Source organism: Mustela erminea, chromosome 12 (assembly GCF_009829155.1).
Source record: "Mustela erminea isolate mMusErm1 chromosome 12, mMusErm1.Pri, whole genome shotgun sequence".
Lineage (NCBI taxonomy): Eukaryota > Metazoa > Chordata > Mammalia > Carnivora > Mustelidae > Mustela > Mustela erminea.
The window spans coordinates 37,133,605-37,155,661 of NC_045625.1; the positions used below are offsets into that span (position 1 = coordinate 37,133,605).

Sequence of the window (22,057 nt, forward strand, 5' to 3'; positions counted from 1 at the left end):
CCATGTGGGGCTCACACTGGATGTGGAGCCTACTTAAAATATCTGCAGGAAGGCCTGGGTGGCCCAGTGGGTTAAACCTCTGCCCCTGGCTCAGGTCGTGATATCAGGGTCCTGGGATCAAGGGCCACATCAGGCTCTCCACTCAGCAGGGAGTCTGCTCCCCCCACCCCACCCCGCCTGCCTCTCTCCCTACTTGTGACCTTTCTCTCTGACAAAGAAAGAAATCTTAAAAAAAATTTTTTGCAGGTCAATCTCATCACAAAAAGACCACTAGCTATTATATGCCTCCTGCTGGGTTGCAACAGGAAGTTTGTTTTTAAGATTATATTTTTAAGTAATCTCTATACCCAATATGGCACTTGAACCTATGACCCTGAGATCAAGAGTCACACATTCTACCCACTGAGCCACCCAGGTGCCCTTGTGACACAAACTTAATAGAAGTACCTAAGGAGTGTTCCTGCTAGAAAACCAAACTTGATTTAAACAAACACAGATATATCATCTCTAAGAAAATACAGTGGTAGAGGAACGTATTAATGGTATAATGGGCATGCCATTACATGCAAATACAGGATTTTCCCAAGAAACCCAGAAACTTCTAGGGAGACTGGGTAAGTTCTCCTTTGAGATAGTGACTCCATCATCCACCCAGTAGGGGGAGCCAGAACTTAGTTCCCGAACTCTGGAGATAGCATTGCCATAACTCAGTATGGTGTGAGCAAAGACACACACAATACATGATTTTTGAGGAGGGAAAGAGAAGGGGCAGACAGAGCTTTAATACCAGTCTTGAAGGAGGGTTTTGTTGTTTGTTTGGGGATGGGTTTGCTATAATGAACTTTTCAGAGTAGCAGTCCTTGAACCAACCTCCCCTTTACATTTATGAACAGATTATTTACAAAATGATATGCACTCAACTTCTAAAAAGTGTGTATATGTGTTTGTGACTTATTTTTTTTTAACATTTTTTTATTTTGACAGAGCACAGGCAGAGGGAGAGGGAGAAACAGGATCCCCGCTGAGCAGAGAGCCTGATGTGGGGCTCAATCCTAGGACCTAGGATCATGACCTGGATAAAAGGCATACATGGATTAAAGTTAGGTAGGAGGCAGCTTGGAGGAAGAGCGCTGGATCTGAGGTCATTGTTCTTAGTTAAATCCTGTCTCTAATGATTAACCAGCTCGTTGGCTGTAAGCTGTTTGAATCTCTCTTCACAGATAAGGGATATGAAGATGCTTTGAAATAGTGCACAACTATAAAGCTTTCCCATGGCTCCCAACAGCCTGAGCCATCTGTTGAGATTTCACAGTCCCAGGGATGTAGCAGATCTCCCTCACTTAAGCTCAGTCCAAGTAATTGTTACTGTGGGGCAGCCAGGAGCATGGGGACTAGCTGGTGTTCACTTCGACAAAAAACTTCAACTCCTCAAGCATCCAGCCAGGCTTTTTTACCTAAGCAGGAACCATGGGCCTCTGTATCCCTTCTGGTTGCAGCCTCCCCTTTTAACCAGAGAGGTGAGAGGCTTAGCCAGACTGCCCATGCTAAAGTCAGAATCCATGTGTGGCCCTTCCCCCAATACACAGGTGGCTAAGCAACACTGGAGAGAGCTCTGAGCTCTCTGAGAGATGATGGAGAGGTAGCTTCTCAGATAACACTACAGACTCTGCTAAGAGCTGAGCTGGGAGAATTAGAGAAAGACGTTTCTCTGAGCCTGCGTGGCTCAGTGGGTTAAAGCCTCTGCCTTCAGCTCAGGTCATGATCCCAGGGTCCTGGGATGGAGCCCTGCATCCAGCTCTCTGCTCAGCAGGGAGTCTACTTCCCTCCTCTCTCTCTGCCTGCCTCTCTGCCTACTTGTGATCTCTGTCTGTCAAACAGATACATAAAATCTGAAAGAAAGAAAAAGAAAGAAAGAAAGAAAGAAAGAAAGAAAGAAAGAAAGAGAAAGAAAGAAAGAAAAGAAAAGAAAAAGAAAGAAAGACAGACAGCGGACTTTGGTACTCATACTTCTCATACATTATTGCTGATGAGGGTTAGGGAGTGACCAGCACCAGCTTTGTCCCACTGGGCATCTATAGGTCCAGGTTGGGTCCACTGGTGTTTGGCGTAGGTGCTGATTTGTGTTTGTGTTTTTCCTGAGTTCTTTTCCCAGTCCAGGTCTCACCTTCTGTAGCTGGCTGTGGCTACAGCTGGGGACAGCAGTTTTCTGCAGGGGCTCTTCCTCAGCAGGGCATGTTCAGGCCTGTAGGAACTGGCTTAACTGGCTTCTCAGAGTCTTGACTCCACCCCAGACTCCTTTAGCTTCAGGGAAGAAGGTTTGGGGGGCGGGGGGAGGAGGAGACAAGATACAGCCAAAGGGAACCATGAAGTCTGGAAATCCCTGGACAGGTAACTTTATTCTGACGGGAGGATTCCTCAGGCTTCCCTGAAGTTCCACCAACCTATCGCCTTACGGGTCCCAGAACAGAGACTCCAGCCTCCTATAGTTTGCATCACTTCTGATTCTCCATAAAGTTGTGCTCTTAGAGAAGACTTCCATGCACGTTCTAGCTCTCTAAAAGCAGTCATCTATGGTCAGGACTCTCTCTGTAAGACTAGATTCAGGCTCCTAAAGGTCAGGAACTGAGCTTTTATAAATTATTTTTTATTTTTTAATTGTATTTATTTATTTGAGAGAGAGATCACGAGGGGGTGGGCAGAGGGAGAGGGAGATCATTTATTTATTTATTTGAGAGAGCAAGAACCCCAGTGGGGGAAGTGGCAGAGGGAGAAGGAGAAGCAGACTCCCCGCTGAGCAGGAGCCCAACTTCTAGCTTTCTCGACTCCTGTTTTATCCTATGTTCCTGATGGTTTGCTGTATTGCACACTTTGAGGCCAAATTAAGGGGTCATAAACAGCATTATTTTAAAATTCCAGGGATGCCTGGGTGGCTCAGTTGGTTAAATGTCTGCCTTTGGCTCAGGCCATTATCTCAGGGTCCTGGGATCAAGTCCTGCATAGGGACTCCTTGCTCAGCAGGGAGCCTGCTTCTCCTTCTGCCTGCTGCTCCCCCTGCTTGTACACTCTCTGGTTCTCTCTGACAAATAAATAAATAAGATCTTAAAAAAAAAAAAAAAAGATTTTTTTTAAGAAAGAAAAAAGAAAAATTACAGTAAATAAAATGATGAGAGACATGCTTTCCTGTACCCCTCAATCTCAGAAGCACTGAGGAGTGCTTCTGTCCGGTCTCTTAGTAACAGCGTTCCTTGTCCCTAGCTTTTGATTATGTTTAGCCAATGGAGACAAGGAGGAAGAAGGAGAGGGATGTGAGAGTGTTTATTCTCCACTATACAGTCCACCTCCTAAAAGCAGGGTCCCTGCAGACCCCTGTCAGGTATCCCTTCCCATACACTGTGCAGTGATTACGTTTCCCCAAGGTTACTAGCCCTGGGATACTACACCACCTCTAGTTGCCTTTCCTTTGTTCAACTCTCTTCAGAAAACAAAACAAAACGAAAACCTCTTCAGTTATTCCTTTCTTGTTGGAACCCTGAAAAGAGGGGACAGATTCCACAGAGATATATGATTCACCACCTAATCTAGCTCTGTCACTTGTCCATTGGACCTTGACAGGTGACCCAACCTTTCTGAGCCTCATTTTCTTCATATATAAAATACTATAGTGGGCGCCTGGGTGGCTCAGTGGGTTAAGCCACTGCCTTAGGCTCAGGTCATGATCTCAGGGTCCTGGGATCGAGTCGCACATGGGGCTCTCTGCTCAGCAGGGAACCTGCTTCCCTCCCTCTCTCTGCCTGCCTCTCTGTCTATTTGTGATCTCTCTCTGTCAAATAAATAAATTAAATATTAAAAAAAAATACTATAGAAGGTACACCTGGGTGGCTCTGTTGGTTAGGTTTCTGCCCTTGGCTTGGGTCATGATCCCAGCGTCCTGAGATTGAGTCCCATCACGTCAGGCTTTTTGTTCAATGAGGAGCCTACTTCTCCCTCTGCCTGCCTCTCCCTCTGCCTGCCATTCTCTCTGTCTCTGTCTCTCTCTGATAGATAAATAAATAAATAATCTTAAAATACTACAGGGAGTGAAGAGGTGCTCTGAGGTCACTTTCATCTCTCCAAATCTTTGGTTCTAAGGTGATAAGTGTAGCTGCAGAATTCAACCAGGAAAACATGGACCTGAATGGAAAATTACGTAGAATTATTGCATTGAGCATTTGGGTATAAGGGTTGGGGGGTTACCCCAGACTTAGGAGTTGGTAGGGAAAAAGTCAAGAAATGCCTCCATCTATGCTGCATATATATATATATATTTTTAAGATTTTATTTATTTATTTGACAGAGATCACAAGTAGGCAGAGAGGCAGGCAGAGAAAGAGGGGGAAGCAGGCTCCCCGCTGAGCAGAGCGCCAGATGCGGGGCTCTATCCCAGGACCCTGAGATCATGACCTGAGCTGAAGGCAGAGGCTTTAACCCACTGAACTGCCCAGGCACCCCTGCATATATTTACTTCAAACAGTCTTTCAAGAAATTCTCTAGAGTTATGAGAGGAATCAGCTCAGTTAAGTGTTAGGCTCTTGATCTTGGCTCAGGTCATGATCTTGGTTGTGATTGAGCCCCCGTGGGGCTCTGCACTCAGCATGGAGTCAGCATGAGAGTCTTCTCCCTCTCCCCTCTGCCTCTTCCCCCTTCACATCCTCTCTCTCTCAAAATAAAGTCCTTTTTTTTTTTAATTTTTAAAAAGATTTTATATATTTATTTGACAGAGACACACAGCAAGATAGAGAACACAGCAAGGGGAGTGGGAAAGGGAGAAGTAGGCTTCTCACTGAGCAGGGAGCCCTATGTGGGGCTCGATCCCAAGACCCTGGGATCATGACCTGAGCCAAAGGCAGACGCTTAACAAAAAACTGAGCCACCCAGGCACCCCTAAATAAAGTCTTTGGTGGGGGGAAGGAGTGCTCACTTTGGCATCACATATACTAAAATTGGAATGATACAGAGAAGATGAGCATGGCCCCTGTGCAAGGATGATACACAAATTCCGTATATATATTTTTTAAGTTTTCTGTTTTCTTTTCTTTTTTTTTTTAACTTATTTATTTGACAGAGAGAGAGATTACAAGTAGGCAGAGAAGCAGGCTCCCTGCTGAGCAGAGAGCCTGATTCAAGGCTGGATCCCAGGACCCTGGGATCATGACCTGAGGCGAAGGCAGAGGCTTTAACCCACTGAGCCACCCAGGTGCCCCTTCATATTTTTTTTTAAAGGAAAATGCAGAGAAATTTTCTCCTACTGCTTTTTTCTCAATTTCACTATTTCTTTTAATCTGTTTCTATATATATAGTCTCTCTCTGTATTTGTTTCCTTTCTATTTCTGTTTCTTTCCATTAAAACAAACAAAATCAAAAGACAAGACATTTCCCTTAGCACCTCCTTAGCAGGTGAGAATCAGGAAGTTCTTAAACAAAGGTACCTGGCAGGCATACAAATGTGACAGCCAGAACTGACCAGCACCTGGAGCTGCCAGTTAGAGTGAAGAAGTCCCAGATGCTGGAAACTTCCCCCCGAAGAAATTTTCCCAGGCTAAGACCAAGGTTGACCATTTACTTTAACTCTACACATTGGTCTGAATTTATTTTGGACAGAATTCACCTGGCTGTCTCTTGCACCACTCAGGTGCCTTATACCTGTTATTTCAGGAAAAGTTGCTTAAAAACCAGATGGGATGCCTAGATGGCTCAGTTGGTTAGGCGTCTGCCTTTGGCTTGGGTCGTGGTCCTGGGGCTCTGGGATTGAGCCCTGCATGGGGCTCTCTGCTCAGTGGGGAGCCGGCTTCTCCCTTTCCCTCTGCCCCTCCGCCCCACTATGCTCTCCCTCTCTGGTTCACTCTCTCTGTCTCAGATAAATGAAATCTTCAAACAAAAATAAAAAAGCAAAAAGGGAGGCTGAGATTTCTCTTTAACTAGAGTCATGGGTGGCCCTAAGATTTCTAGAGCTGAAGGGACTTCAAAGACTATATATAATAGATCTCTTTGTTTTACAAATAAAGGAACTAATATCTAGAGAGAGGAAGGGTTTTGCTTAAAGTCACACAAATTAATCAAGAGTAGAGCTGGGGCGCCTGGATGGTTCAGTGGGTTAAGCCACTGCCTTCGGCTCAGGTCATGATCTCAGGATCCTGGGACTGAGCCCCACATCAGGCTTTGTGCTCCGTGGGGAGCCTGCTTCCTCCTCTCTCCCTGCCTGTCTTTCTGCCTACTTGTGATCTCTGTCAAATAAAATCTTAAAGAAAAAAAAAAAATAGAGCTAGTAACAGTTAAAAGGTATGTAATGCCGGGCTGTGCTCTGAGTGCTTTTCATACATCAGTGCATTAAATTTTCACAACAGGGTGTGCCTGGGTGGCTCAGTGGGTTAAAGCCTCTGCCTTCGGCTCAGGTCATGATCCCAGGGTCCTGGGATTGAGACCCGAATCGGGCTCTCTGCTCAGCAGGGAGACTGCTTCCCCCTCTCTCTCTGCCTGCCTCTCTGCCTACTTGTGATCTCTGTCTGTCAAATAAATAAATAAAATCTTTATTTTTTTTTTTTTAAGGATTTTATTTATTTGTCAGAGAGAGGGAGAGAGAGCGAGCACAGGCGGACAGAATGGCAGGCAGAGGCAGAGGGAGAAGCAGGCTCCCTGCCAAGCAAGGAGCCTGATGTGGGACTCGATCCCAGGACACTGGGATCATGACCTGAGCCGAAGGCAGCCGCCTAACCAACTGAGCCACCCAGGCGTTCCTAAATAAAATCTTTAAAAATAAATAAATAAATACATAGATAGATAGATAAATAAATAAATTTTCACAACAGCTCTCTAGAGGAAGCATTTGTTATTATCATTTCATTTTACAGATGAGGAAACTGAGGTTCACTGGGCAAAGAAACTTGCCTGCACTGGAATCTGTATTCTCTATTACCTCACTTTATCATCACCAGGATTATATTATAATTTGATATAGCTTGATGTGTCCTATAATTTGAAATAGATGTGGTGGGACTATTTATGTCACAAAAATCAGCAAATGCTACAAATCAGGGCTTGTTTTCTTGATTATCAAGTCTTTAAAAAGTGGTATGAGGTGCCTGGATGAATCTGCCAGTTAAGCTTCTGACTCTTGATTTTGGCTCAGGTCACAATCTCAGGGTCCTAGGATCAAGCTCCAGTTGGGCACTATGCTCAACAGAGAGTCTGCTTCTCCCTCTCCCTCTGCCCCCTCCCCTGGTTCCTTCTCTCTCTCAAAATAATGAATAAAATCTAAAAAAAAAAAAAAAAGAAAAAAACTGATGTAGATGAAGAGGCTTAGGGAGATGCAGAGACCCCATTAAATAGATGGGAGGATCACGCCCAAAACAGCCTTGAATCTGAATAGCATCCAGATGGATGGCACTCCCACACATGTGTAACTTTTATTTCTTTTTAATTTTTTTCAAGATTTTATTTATTTATTTATTTCAAGATTTTATTTATTTATTATTTATATATTATTTTTAAAATTTATTTATTATTTATTATATACACAGAAATAGCACAAGTAGATAGAGCGGTAGGCAGAGGGAAAGGGAGAAGCAGACTCCCCGCTGAGCTCAGAGCCCAACGCAAGACTTGATCCTGTGGCCCTGGGATCGTGACCTGAGCCAATGACAGCTACTTAACTGACTGAGCCACCCAGGCACCCCCAGTAAAATCCTTTTAGGGTACCTGGCTGGCTCAGTTAGAAGAACATGCAACTCTTGATCTTGGTGTCATGAGTTCAAGCCCCATGTTGGGTATAGAGACTATTAAAAAACAAAAAAAAACACATATTTTTTTTAAGTCTTCCTCATATTAATAGTTGGTAAATTCCAGTGGGGCTGTGTTTAGGCATAATTTATATAAAATAATTCACAGCTGTCAGATATTCAGTTCATTTTGTTTTCACAATGTATATATATATATATACACAGACAACCAGTTCTTCAGATAAGGCATAGAACATTTCCTTGACCCCAGAAAGTTCATTCAAGCCTCTAACCAGTGAATTTCCACCATGGCTACAAACCTGCCCTTCCCCAACCTCTTTCTTTCTTTCTTTCTTTCTTTCTTTCTTTCTTTCTTTCTTTCTTTTTTATTTATTTATAAAGATTTATATTTATTCATTTGATAGAGATCACAAGTAGGCAGAGAGGCAGGCAGAGAGAGAGGAAGAAACAGGCTCCCTGTTGAGCAGAGAGCCCGATGTGGGGCTCCATCCCAGGACTCTGGGATCATGACCTGAGCCGAAGGCAGAGGCTTTAACCCACTGAGCCACCCAGGTGCCCCCCAACCACTTTTTATTTCTTTCAGTGATGTTTCAGTCTTCCAGTTGCTCAGGCCAAAAATCCTGGAGTCATCCTTAACTCATCTTTTTCTCTCACATCCCACATCCAAACCATCAGCATTTCCTGTTAGGTAGATTACAAAATATATCTAAAATCTCACTGTACCCCTGCTGGGGCAGTGAGCCTGTGTGGGAGCCTGTGTGGCTCACTCATTAAGCATCTGCCTTCGGCTCACCCAGTTCCACGGAAAGCCTGCTTCTCCCTCTCCCACTCCCCCCGCTTGTGTTCCTGCTGTTCCTCTCTCTCTCTCTCTGTCAAATAAATAAAATCTTTAAAAGAAATCTAGCAGGCGCCTGGGTGACTCAGTGGGTTAAGCCACTGCCTTCAGCTCAGGTCATGATCTCAGGGTCCTGGGATCGAGTCCCGCATCAGGCTCTCTGCTCAGCAGGGAGCCTGCTTCCCTCTCTCTCTTTCTGCCTGCCTCTCCGTCTACTTGTGATTTCTCTCTGTCAAATAAATAAATAAAATCTTTAAAAATAAAATAAAATAAAATAAATCTAGCTGCTAAATATATATATTTATATATAACATATAAGTATATAAAATACATGTATATAAATATAATATATAAATATATATAATGTATATACATATATAAAATGTATGTGAAATATATATTAATGTATAATGTATATTATTTATAAAATAAATGAAATTGAAAAATCTGCTTCTCATCAACTCCACTGCTGTCTCTGTGGTCCAAGCCACATCATCTCACCTGACTGGTCTCCAGCTTCCTCACATTCACATACTCCACCCCTACAGTCTGTTCCCACAGATGCCTGAGTGATCCTTTAAAAATCTAAAAGTTCAGGGGCACCTGTGTAGCTCAGTCAGTTAAACATCTGACTCTTGATTTCAGTTCTGGTCATGATCTCAGAGTGCTGCAATGGCGTCTGCTTAGGATGCTCTCTCCCTCTCCCTCCGCCCCTCCCCACTCATATGTGCTTGCTCTCTTAAAAAAAAAAAGGCATGTTCAGGTCAGGATACAACTGTGTAAAACACTCCAGGGCTTACTGTCTCTTAGAGTAAAATTGACCTCAAAGTCTCTATTACTGACCTACAAGGTCCTCTCCATCTTTTGGATCTCACTCTATTCCTTTTCACTGGCTTACCAGGCTCTAGCTAAACCAGATTCTGCTATTCCTCTAAACACACGAACACATTCCTATCTCACAGCCTTGGTCCTTGCTGGTTCCTCTACTTAAGACACTCTGCACATGGCAGAGTCCATTCAGGTTTCTGCCTAGTTCCTATCTTCTTAAAGAGATCTTCCCTGGGGCATCTGGGTGGCTCAGTGGGTTAAAGCCTCTGCCTTCGGCTCAGGTCATAATCTCAGGGTCCTGGGATCAAGCCTTACATTGGGCTCCCTGCTCGGCGGGGGGCCTGATCCGCCCCCCCCCGCCTGCCTCTCCGCCTACTTGTGATCTTTGTCTGTCAAATAAATAAATAAAAATCTTAAAAAAAAAAAAAAAAGGAGATCTTCCCTGACTGTCCATGCAAAATAACATACTCTTCTGACACTCTGTCCCCAGATGGTATGCTTTATGATTTCTTCCTAGTGCCTAACACCTCACATTATATTTGTTTGTTTATTGTCTGTTTCTTCCAGTGGTTGTGCTGTTAAAATGTTAGCAACCAGCTCTCTGAAAAGTATGAATGCATAGATATACACACATAATTGTATTTATAAATTTCACTGATATAAAGATGTATACAACACAATTTGCAAATAATCGCAAAACGTACTCTTTATTGTAAATTCCCTATTTTCTCTTAATGCTTTTGTTATTTGCCAAATTCTTGTAACCATAGCCAATCTATCTCTGCAACTAATAAGTGTAGTTTCAATATAAATGTGGCTGAGATTTTCACTTACAGGTGGACTGTTTTACACCACCACCAAGCAATTCTCTGATTTTCAGGTGTATACAGATTGGGTATCCTACAGCTTGACTCAGTTTTAACACTGTCTAGCTCTGTCCAGTCCCACAAGACTGCCCCTACTTCAGATGCCAACTGGAAGTCCACATTGTCATCTCTGCTTTTGACAAACCTGCTTTAAATGGGAGGTTCCCAGGACTTCTTCCTTGGGTTCAGTGATCTGTTAGAATAGCTCACAAAGCTCAGGGAAACATTTACTTGCATTTATCAGTTTATTATAAAGGATGTTTTAAAGGATGCAGATGAATAGGGAGATGAAGAGGTACACAGAGTGTAGTCCAGAAGGGTCCTTGAGTAAACAAGTGCCAACTGGAGTGTGCTACTTTTCCTGGCAAATGGATGAAGCTTATCACATCTTCCCTTTGGCACTCCGGTCGGTGGGTGGAGCTAAAATTTCCAACCCCCTCATCACTGGGTCTTTCTAGTAACCAGCCCCATCCTCAGGCTACTTAAGGACCCCACCCTAACTCACCATTAGCCTAAACTCAGTTGAAAGAAAAGGCTCTGGATATGTGGGTGGCTCAGTTGTTTAAGTGACTCCCTTCGGCTTAAGTCATGATCCCTGGGTGGTGGGATGAGCTCTGTATTTGGGCTCCTTGCTCAGTGGGGAGCCTGTTTCTCCTTCTTCCTGTTCTGCCTGCTGCTCCCCCTGCTTGTATCCTCTCTCTGACAAATCAATAAATAAAATCTTAAAGAAAAGAAAGAGGGGCACTTGGGTGGCTCAGTCGTCTTAAGCATCTGCCTTCAACTGGGGTCAAGATGCCAGTGTCCTGGGATCGAGCCCCAGTCAGGCTCAGTGGGAGGCTGCTTCTTTCTTTCTCACTCCCCCGGCTTGGGTTTCCTCTCTCCTCTCTCTGTCAAATAAATAAAATATTTTTTAAAAAGAAAAGGCTTGTTATGAATAACAAAAGACATTTCTATCACTTGGGAAATGACAAAGGTTTTAGAGCTCTGTGCCAGGAATCAGGGAGCAAATATATACCTTATTACACTGCAGAGTGAGGCGAAAGTGGAGGAATTTCACTTATTCATCAGTTAAGTGAGCAACTTCCTTGCTGAATTGAATAATAACAGCTTTGGAATACTGGAAAAAATATTTAATTTTGCTGCCTTCACAGTGTAATAGCTACAGAAATGACACACTTTTAAGTTTAACTGGCATTATTAACATTTTCTGTCATTTTACCAAGTCCAGACAATGAACAGAACAAGCCCCGATTTGTAACATTTGCTGATTCCTGTAGTGTAAATAATCCCAACATAGCCTATTTCAAGCTATGAACATGATGTCACTGAACACAAGTTAGGAAGAAATGCACAGTATATAGTTTTCTGCTGTACAGATACAATAGCATAGATAACAGTGAAATTACTAGAACAAAATAAATTTGAGTATTTTTCACCTTTATTTTTAGTATAAGTTCTTTAATTTTACATGTATGTCATTTAACTTTTGACAACCTACAAATTCCTGAAAATTTAGTAAATGGCTCTCATGAGCCCACAGAAGCCAGCTCCAGCACACCCTGGTTTCCTTATTGGACTGTAAGCTCTGTGAAGCTAACATGTAACAAACTCAATAAATGCTTCTTGAATAAATGAATGAAGGTGATTTTACTGGTATTTAGTTCCTTGACACCTAAAGACCCTGACTAAATTTTGGTAAGGGAAAGTAGGGGGTGAGTACTATTTGAGTTGTTGTTAGACTCTTAGGTCTTGTCTAAAGAAATCTGGAAGAAGTTTAGATGAAGGGAGTCAGTTAGTCAAGGAGGCCTGAAATCTCCAGATTGGGAATGAGGAGAGTGGGAATGTCCATAACGATCACTTAAGCCATCCTTCACATTGCCACCATCATTATTATTTTTTAAAAACACGGGATGCCTGGGTGGCTCAGTTGATTGGACGACTGCCTTCGGCTCAGGTCATGATCCTGGAGTCCCAGGATCAAGTCCCGCATCAGACTCCTAGCTCCATGGGGAGTCTGCTCCTCTCTCTGACCTTCTCCTTGCTCATGCTCTCTCTCACTGTCTCTCTCTCAAATAAATAAATAAAATATTAAAAAAAAATAAAAATGAAAATAAAAAAAATAAAAACACATTTCGGGGGTGCCTGTCAAATAAATAAATAAAATCTTTAAAAAAAAAAAAAGTTTCAGTTTACATCTCTGAAATGTCTCCCAGTCTTCAAGATAAAATTCCATTAAAAAAAAATATGTATATATATATGTAGATGTGTGTGTGTGTGTGTGTGTGTGTGTATTTTAAGATTTTATTTGATGGAGAGAGGGGGATCACAAGTAGGCAGAGAGGCAGGCAGAGAGAGGGGCAGGGACGCAGGCTCCCTGCTGAGCACAGAGCCCAATGTGGGCCTCAATCCCAGGACCCTGGGATCATTACCTGAGCTGAAGGCAGAGGCTTAACCCACTGAGCCACCCAGGTGCATATATATATATATATATATTATTTTTTTTTTAAGATTTTATTTATTCGACAGACAGAGATCTCAAGTAGGTAGAGAGGCAGGTAGAGAGAGAGAGAGGAGGAAGCAGGCTCCCCACTGAGCCTAAGCCCGATGCAGGGCTCTATCCCAGGACCCTGGGATCATGACCTTAGCCGAAGGCAGAGGCTTAACCCACTGAGCCACCCAGGCACCCCCTAAAAAATATTTTATTTATTTGAGAGAGAGAGAGATCGTGCATGTACAAGCACAAGCAGGGGGAGGGGCAGAGGAAGAAGCAGACGCCCCACTCAGCAGGGATCTCAATCTCAGAACCCTGACATCATGACCTGAGCAGAAGGCAGATGCTTAACCTTAACTGACCTAGCCACCCGGGTGCCTCTCAAGTTAAAATTCTAAATTTTATCTAGGCCCTTCGTGTTTCCAATTTAATCTTTATCACTCCATTCTTACCCCCAAACCCAACCTTACCAGGCTGTTCACCCTTTCCCTGAACTTGGTCTATGCTGTCCTCTCTTAAGTCCTTCCAGTAATGCCCTTCTATTCCTTTCTAGCCCAGAGGAATTTCTCTTTTCACATCCTATTTATATAGTTTTCTTCTCTCTCATGTCTTAGCTGGTGCCTCACCACCTCTGGCATAACTAATTCTCTATTTCCATACATTTAAAGAATTTACACTGGGGAAAAGAAAGCCAAAGTTGGTGGCATCACAATTCCGGACTTCAAACTCTATGACAAAGCTGTCATCATCAAGACAGTATGCTACTGGCACAAAAACAGACACATAGATCAATGGAACAGAACAGAGAGCCCAGAAATAGACCCTCAACTCTATGGTCAACTAATCTTCAACAAAGCAGGAAAGAATGTCCAGTGGAAAAAAGACAGTCTCTTCAACAAATGGTGTTGGGAAAATTGGACAGTCACATGCAGAAGAATGAAACTGTACCATTTTCTTACACCACTCACGAAAATAGACTCAAAATGGATGAAGGACCTCAATGTGAGAAAGGAATCCATCAAAATCCTTGAGGAGAACATAGGCAGCAACCTCTTCAACCTCGGTCGCAGCAACTTCTTCCTAGGAACATCACCAAAGGCAAGGGAAGCAAGGGCAAAAATGAACTATTGGGACTTCATCAAAATCAAAAGCTTTTGCACAGCAAAGGAAACAGTTAACAAAACCAAAAGACAACTGACAGAATGGGACAAGATATTTGCAAATGACATATCAGTTAAAGGGCTATTATCCAAAATCTATAAAGAACTTATCAAACTCAACACCCAAAGAACAAATAACCCAATCAAGAAATGGGCAGAGGACATGAACAGACATTTCTGCAAAGAAGACATCCAGATGGCCAACAGACACATGAAAAAGTGCTCCACATCACTAAGCATCAGGGAAATACAAATCAAAACCACAATGAGATACACCTCACAACAGTCAGAATGGCTAACATTAACAAGTCAGGAAATGACAGATGCTGGTGAGGATGAGGAGAAAGGGGAACCCTCCTACACTGTTGGTGGGAATGCAAGCTGGTGCAGCCACTCTGGAAAACAGCATGGAGGTTCCTCAAAAAGTTGAAAATAGAGCTACCTTATGACACAGCAATTGCACTACTGGGTATTTACCCTAAAGATACAAATGTAGTGATCCTAAGGGGCACATGCACCCGAATGTTTATAGCAGCAATGTGCACAATAGCCAAACTATGGAAAGTACCTAGATGTCCATCAACGGATGAATGGATGAAGAAGATGTGGTGTATATATATACAGTGGAATACTATGCAGCCATCAAAAGAAATGAAATCTTGCCATTTGCGATGATGTGGATAGAACTAGAGGGTATTATGTTTAGCGAAATAAGTCAATCAGAGAAAGACAATTATCATATGGTCTCCCTGTCTCCCTGATATGAGGAAGTGGAGAGGCAATGTGGGGGGTTTGAGGGGTAAGAAAAGAATAAATGAAACAAGATGGGATTGGGAGGGAGACAAACCATAAGAGACTCTTAATCTCCCAAAACAAACTGAGGGTTGCTGGGGGAGGGAGGTAAGGAGAGAAGGTGGTGGGGTTATGGACATTGGGGAAAGTATGTGCTATGAAGTGTGTAAACCTGGCGATTCACAGACCAGTACCCCTGGGGCTAATAATACATTATACGTTAATAAAAAAAATAAAAAATTTAAAGTAAAAGAATTTACACTGGGGAGATGTTGGTCAAAGGGTGTAAACTTTTGTTTACATTAAATACCAGGGATCTAAGGTATAGGATGGTGACTACAGTTAACAATACTGTATTGTATACCTGAAAGTTGCTACAAGAATAAAGCTTTAATATTCTCACCAAATCAGCAACAAAATGGTAATTACAAGAGATGAAGGATTTATTGACTAACCTTATTGTGGTAACCATTTAGCAAATATGTATTTAGCATACATTTAGCAATGTATGTGTATCAAATCATCATATTGTATGTCTTAAATCTGCATGATGTTATATGTGCAACTACATCTCAGTAAAGCTGAGGGGAGGGGATTAATTGACATATCTGTTGCCTGACTAGATTATGAAAGCCTTGAAGACAGAATCTGATACATTGTCTCTCATCACTTAATACAGTCGTAAGCATTTATCTAGTAGGCAACAACAATTTTTTATTTAAGGGGTGGCTTAGGGGGAGAAAAGCTTAGCAGCTAATTTCTCTAGACCTCCAAGCTCCCCTTTAAAATAAGGCTAATGTTTCCTTGCCTGCCAGGAAGTTGAAGTTGATGAGCTCATAGTCATTTCCCAGACACATGACCTACTTCACAATTTTCCCTAGGGCAGAGCCTAGTATCAGAATTGTTGAGAAGCACTGTGGTTTCATTCTTCAACCAAAAGGCATTTGATCTGACTTTAAGAAGCCAACGGAGTGGGGGGCATGCAGGGAGAAGTCAACAGGTGTAGCCATTCTGTCCCTGCAAAAGGCCATAGTGAACTATCTTTGGCCTGAACATGGGCCAGGCTGCTGGGAGATTAGCATTTGGCTAGGGGAATGTCAGGGAAGGTCTCAGCTGAACAGGTTGTTAAGCCCCCTCCATCGTTCCTCTAGAGTGCTGTGGCAGGTGCACTTTTTTCCTCAGCCAGGCCAGCAATTATTACTCATGTTTATCAGAGCACATTTGTCCTGGTGACTACCATGTGTATGGCTCTTGGAAGCTCAACAGAAAAGTTTTGTTTAAGTTTACTCAGTAATTAAAAAATGGCACATGGGGGGTGCCTGGGTGGCTCAGTGGGTTAAAGCCTCTGCCTTCGGCTCAGGTCATGATCCCAGGGTCCTGGAATTGAGCCCTGCATTGGGCTGTCTGCTCAGTGGGGAGCCTGCTTCCCCCTCTCTCTCTGCCTGCCTCTCTGTCTACTTGTGATCTGTCTGTCAAATAAATAAATAAATAAATAAAATCTTAAAAAAAAAAAAGGCACATGGGTTGGGTGTCTGGGTGCCATATAGTTGGTTAAACCTCCAACACTTGGTTTTGGCTGGGGTCATGATCTGTGGGTCTTGGGATTGAGCCCTGCATGGAGCTGTGGAATCAGTGCATTCTGCTTGGGATTCTCTCTCCCTCTCTTTCTTCCCTTCCTGCTTTTGCACACTCTCTCTTGTTCTCAAATGAATAAATAAATTTTTAAAAATTTATTTCTTTATTTTTAAATATTTTATTTATTTATTTGGTAGAAATCACAGGTAGGCAGGCAGAGAGAGAGGGGGAAGCAGGCTCCCCACCGAGCAGAAAGCTCCATGTGGGGCTCAATCCCAGGATCCTGAGACCATGAGCTGAGTTGAAGGCAGAGGCTTAACCCACTGAGCCACCCAGGTACCCCAATAAATCTTTTTATTTTTTAAAAGATTTATTTGTTTATTTGACAGAGACACAATGAGAGAGAGAACATAAGCAGGGGGAGTGGGAGAGAGAGAAGCAGGCTTCCTGCCCAGGGAAGGTAGGCTTCCTGCCTACCTGAGCGGGGAAGGCAGACACTTAACGACTGAGCCACCCAGGTGCCCCACCAATAAATCTTTTTTTTTTTTTTTAATTGACATGTAGGACCCCTGACTGGTTCAGTCAGTAGAACATGAGATTCTTCATGTCCAGCTTGTGAGTTCAAGACCCATGTTATACATAGAGCTTACTTTAAAAAGAAAATTGGCATGCCAGTGAGTGCTCAGTGAAAATATTCTTTATTTAGTGACCACAGCTGGCCCACCCTCATGTTGACAGAACTGGCCCCACATCAGCAGAGGATCTAAGGGGGTGGCCTCCTCATCTAAAATATCCACCCCTCCACCTGTCATTCCACCATTAAAGCTAATTCCTCAGTATCTTTCAGGAGGCTTTTCTGCTTCTAGAAACCCTACTGATATTCCAGTTCTTCAGGAAAGAGCATTTTAGGAGGGATTAGTAATAGGAGGAAATAAATTCTTTAGCCTAACATTCAAGACATTGTACAACCAGATGCTACTGACCTCTATAACTTTATCTTTCACTACATTGATCTCCAAAGAACTTTCCCTTCATCCAAACTGGTCTTTGAGGCTACCTTGTATTTGCTTCCCTCTGCCTATTGTTCATACAGTTTTCCCTGCCTGGAATTCCTGCCTTTCTGGAATATCTGGCCACTCACCCTCTAGCCTTTCTCTTTTCCTTGTCTCAGTAGATGTTTATTTATCACCTACTACAGTGAAACACTGTGTCGGGGATTTTTTTTTTTTTTTTTTTTGGTAATTTTCACAGCACCCAGAATAGAGCTGGGCACATAGTGGGCATCCAATAAAATTTGCCTCTTATTCCTCTTATCTCTAGAATTTGCTAAATCCTAATCTGGATACAGGTGTGTGTATATAGGTTTCTGTATCTCCTTTGTAAGTAAAATGTAGAAATGAAAAATAATTTTATAAGATAATTTTGTGAAAGCATCACTCTTTATATATTTTATTTTATATATATTTTTTAGAGATTTTATTTATTTATTTTCCAGAGAGAGAGAGAGAACACAAGCAGGGGGAGTGGCAAGCAGAGGTAGAAGCAGGCTCCCTGCTGAGCAAGGAGCCTGATTTGGGATTTCATCCAGGACTTTATTGGGGACCCTGGGATCATGACCTGAACAGGCCTTTAACCACCTGAGCCACCAACGTGTCCCATCACTCTTCATTTTAAAAATATTTATTGAGGGGCGCCTGGGTGGCTCAGTGGGTTAAAGCCTCTGCCTTCCGCTCGGGTCATGATCCCAGGTTTCTGTGATAGAGCCCCTCATTGGGCTCTCTGCTCAGCGGGGAGCCTGCTTCCTCCTCTCTCTCTGCCTGCCTTTCTGCCTACTTGTGATCTCTGTCTGCCAAATAAATAAATAAGATTTTTAAAAAAAATTTATTGAGTGGGGCACCTGGGTGGCTCAGTGGGTTAAGACTCTGCCTTTGGCTCAGGTCATGATCCCAGAGTCCTGGGATCAAGTCCCATGTCGGGCTCCCCGCTCAGCGGGAAGCCTACTCCTCCCACTCGCCCTGCTTGTGTTCCCTCTCTTTCAGTGTCTCTCTCTGTCAAATAAATAAATAAAATCTTTAAAAGAAAATAAATAAAAATATTTATTGAGTATGCTTATTATTTGTTAGAGACTATGTTAAGTGCTAGAAATACATACATGAAAAGACATAGTCCCTGTCTCAAGAAGCTTACAGTCCAATGGGAAAAGACAAGCAAAAACACTACTGATGCTGGAGAAAATAAAACACCGTGTATGCTAAAGAAAATAAGACACCGTGTTTGGAATTAGGGAGACCCGCATTTGACCCCTAACGCTGCAATTTGGTAGCATTAGGATTTTCCAATTAAGTCTTTCTGAGGGGTCATGATAATTATAGAAATAATACTTCAGAGGCTGCCTGGCTGACTCAGTTGGGAAAGCCTGTGACTCTTGATTTCTTTTCTTTTTTTTTTGAATTTTATTTATTTATTTGACAGAAATCACAAGTAGGCAGAGAAGCAGACAGAGAGAGAGGAGGAAGCAGGCTCTCTGTCCAGCTGAGAGCCCAATGCAGGACTCGATCCCAGAACCCCAGGACCACGACCTAAGCCGAAGGCAGCTTTAACCCACTGAGCCACCCACCCAGGCACCCCTGACTCTTGATTTCTACATTGTGAGTTCAAACCCCACACTGGGTGCAGAGATTACTTAAAAATAAATTTTAAAAAATAAAATAAAATAAGGGCACCTGGGTGGCTTAGTCGGTTAAATGTTCGACTTTGATCTCAGGTCTTAATCTCAGGGTCATGAGTTCCAGCCCTGTGTTGGGCGCCACACTAAGTGTGGAGCCTACTTAAAAAAAAAATAAATAATAGTATTTAAAAAATAATAGTACTTATTTTAAAAATAATAGTACTTCAGAATTACTGTGGGAAAGTAAAAGTAATTTTTGTAAACATCTTTAAAATGCACTACTTAAAAAAATAATAAAATAAAATAAAAAATAAAATGCACTTACTTACTTGTGGAGCCTGGGTGGCTCAGTTGGTTAAGCATCTGCCTTTGGCTGGGGTCATGAACCCAGGGTCTTTGATCTAGCCCCACCTCAGGCTCCCTGCTCAGCAGGGGAGTGCTTCTCCCTCTCCCTCTGTCACCCCCTCATACTCTCTCTCAGATAAATAAATATATTTTTTAAAGATTTTATTCTTTTGACAGTAGGAAAGGGAACACAGGCAGGGGGAGAGGGAGAGGAAATCCAGGTTTCCTGCCGAGTAAGGAGCCCGTTGCCAGGCTCCATCCCAGGACCCCAGGATCATGACCCCAGCTGAAGGCAGATGCCCAATGACTGAGTCATCCAGGCACCCCAAAATAAATAAAATCTTTTTTAAAAAATCCAGTCATTCTATAAAAGACAGATATATCGGGGCACCCGGGTGGCTCAAGTGGTTAAGTGACTTTTTTTTTGTTTCTAAGATCCTATTTATTCATTTGAGAGACAGAGAGAGCACAAGCAGGGGGAGAAGCAAAGGGAGAGATAGAAGCTAACTCCCTGCCAAGTTGGGAACCTGATCCCAAGACCCAAAAATCATGACCCGAGCAGAAAGCAGCCACTTAACCATCTGGACCACCAAGGCACCCCAAGCGTCTGACGCTTGATTTCAGCTCAGGTCCTGATCTCAGGGTCATGAGTTTAAGCCCCACATTGGGTTCATGATGGGCATGGAGCCCACATTAAAAAAAAAAAAAAAAAAAAAAGACAGTTATGCTAGCATCCTTTAAGGAAACACTTATGTGTTAAAGGAGGTCTTTGACCATCGAAAGTTGGGTACAAAGTGGAAGGGTAAGCGTGTTCTATTCTTTTTTTTTTTTTAATTTTTAAAAGATTTTTATTTATTTGACAGACAGAGATCACAAGGAGGCAGAGAGGCAGGCAAAGAGAAAAGGAGGAGAAGCGGCTCCCTGCTGAGCAGAGAGCCCGACATGGGACTCATCGCAGGACCCTGGGGATCACGACCCAAGCCGAAGGCAGAGGCTTTAACCCACTGAGTCACCTGGGCACCCCTAACTTTTTAAAAAAATTATTTATTGAGAAAAAAGTATTTATGGGGGACACCTGGGTGACTCAGTGGGTTGAGCCTCTGCCTTCAGCTCAGGTCATGATCTCAGGATTCTGGCATCAAGCCCTGCATTGTACTCTCTGCTCAGCAAGGAGCCTGCTTCCCCCTCTCTCTCTGCCTGCCTCTCTGACTACATGTGATCTCTCTGTCAAATAAATAAAGTCTTTTAAAAAGTAATTTATTGTATTCTATTTATTTAAGGGTGTTCTTTACTTTTCTTTTCTTTTTTTTTTTTAAAGATTTTATTTATTTATTTGACAGACAGTGATCACAAGTAGGCAGAGAGGCAGGCAGAGAGAGAGGGGGAAGCAGGCTCCCTGCTGAGCAGAGATCCGGATTCGGGGCTCAATCCCAGGACCTGGGAACCATGACCTGAGCCGAAGGCAGAGGCTTTAACCCACTGAGCCACCCAGGCACCCCAAGGGTGTTCTTTTCTTAATAGAATATTAATTCTAGGGTGCCTGGATGGCTCAGTGGAATAGGCCTCTGCCTTCAGCTCTGGTCGCTATCTCAGGGTCCTGGGATTGAGCCCCACGTGGGGCTCTCTGCTCGGCGGGGAGCCTGCTTCTCGCTCTCTCTCTACCTGCCTCTCTGTCTACTTGTGATGGATCTCTCTCTCAAATAAATAAATAAAACCTTTAAGAAAAAGAATATTAATTCTATTAACAGAATAATATTAATTATCTAGGTAAGTAGGTCTTTCTACTTCCCAAACTATGGAATTAACAGAACTAAAATAATGTCTTCCAAGAGGAAGGAAGATAATTTTTTGCCAGCTCCTATTCTTCCTATTTCATAGAACCCTAACGTCTCCCCTGTATTAATTTGCTAGTATTGCTCTAAGACAGTACCACGGACTGGGTGACTTAAACAACAGAAATCTATTTGACAGTTCTGGAGGATAGAAGTCCAAGATCAAGGTGTTGGCAGGATTGTTTTGTTTTTTGTTTTTTTTTGTTTTTTCCTGAGTCCTTTCTCCTTGACTTGTAGTTGGCTATCTTCTCCCTTTGTCTTCACATGGTCCTTCTTTTTTCTCCCTCACTCATCACCTCTTTGAAGACCCTATCTCCAAATACAGTCACATTCTGTAGTACTAAGTGAGTACTTCAGCATATGAATTTGAGGGTGACATAATTCATCCCATAAATTCCTCTCTTAGGCATACAACTTTTAATACTGCTCTAAATATTTCATTTGAACATTTTTAAAATCATATAAGACCTGAGTTGTAAAGGTAATTTGAGGGGCACCTGGCTGGCTCAGTCATCAGAGCATGTAATGCTTGATCGTAGGGTTGTGGTTTTGAGCCCCACATTGTAGAGATTATTTAGAAATTGGGGTGCCTGTGTGGCTCAGATGGTTAAATGTCTGCCTTCGGCTCAGGTCATGATCCTGGGGTCCTGGATCGAGCCCCATTCATGCTCCTGGCTCAGTGGGGAGCCTGCTTCTCCCTCTCCCTCTACCTCTCCCCTGCTTATTCTCTCTCTCTCTCTCAAATGAATAAATAAAGTCTTTAAAAAAATAGAAATTAAATCTTTATTGGGCACCTGGGTGGCTCAGTCAGTTAAACATCTGACTCTTGATTATGGCTCAGGTCATGATATCAGGATCATGGATCAAGCTCTGCATGGGTCTCCACACTCAGT

At 42.8% G+C, this 22,057-nt stretch overlaps 1 non-coding gene across 1 annotated transcript; it reads left to right on the forward strand.

Moving 5' to 3' along the window:
- The first annotated feature begins 4,949 nt into the window (after positions 1-4,949).
- LOC116571212 lies at positions 4,950-5,052 on the forward strand. The gene has a single exon (XR_004277780.1). It is a non-coding gene; the product is annotated as a U6 spliceosomal RNA (small nuclear RNA).
- The last annotated feature ends 17,005 nt before the right edge of the window (positions 5,053-22,057 follow it).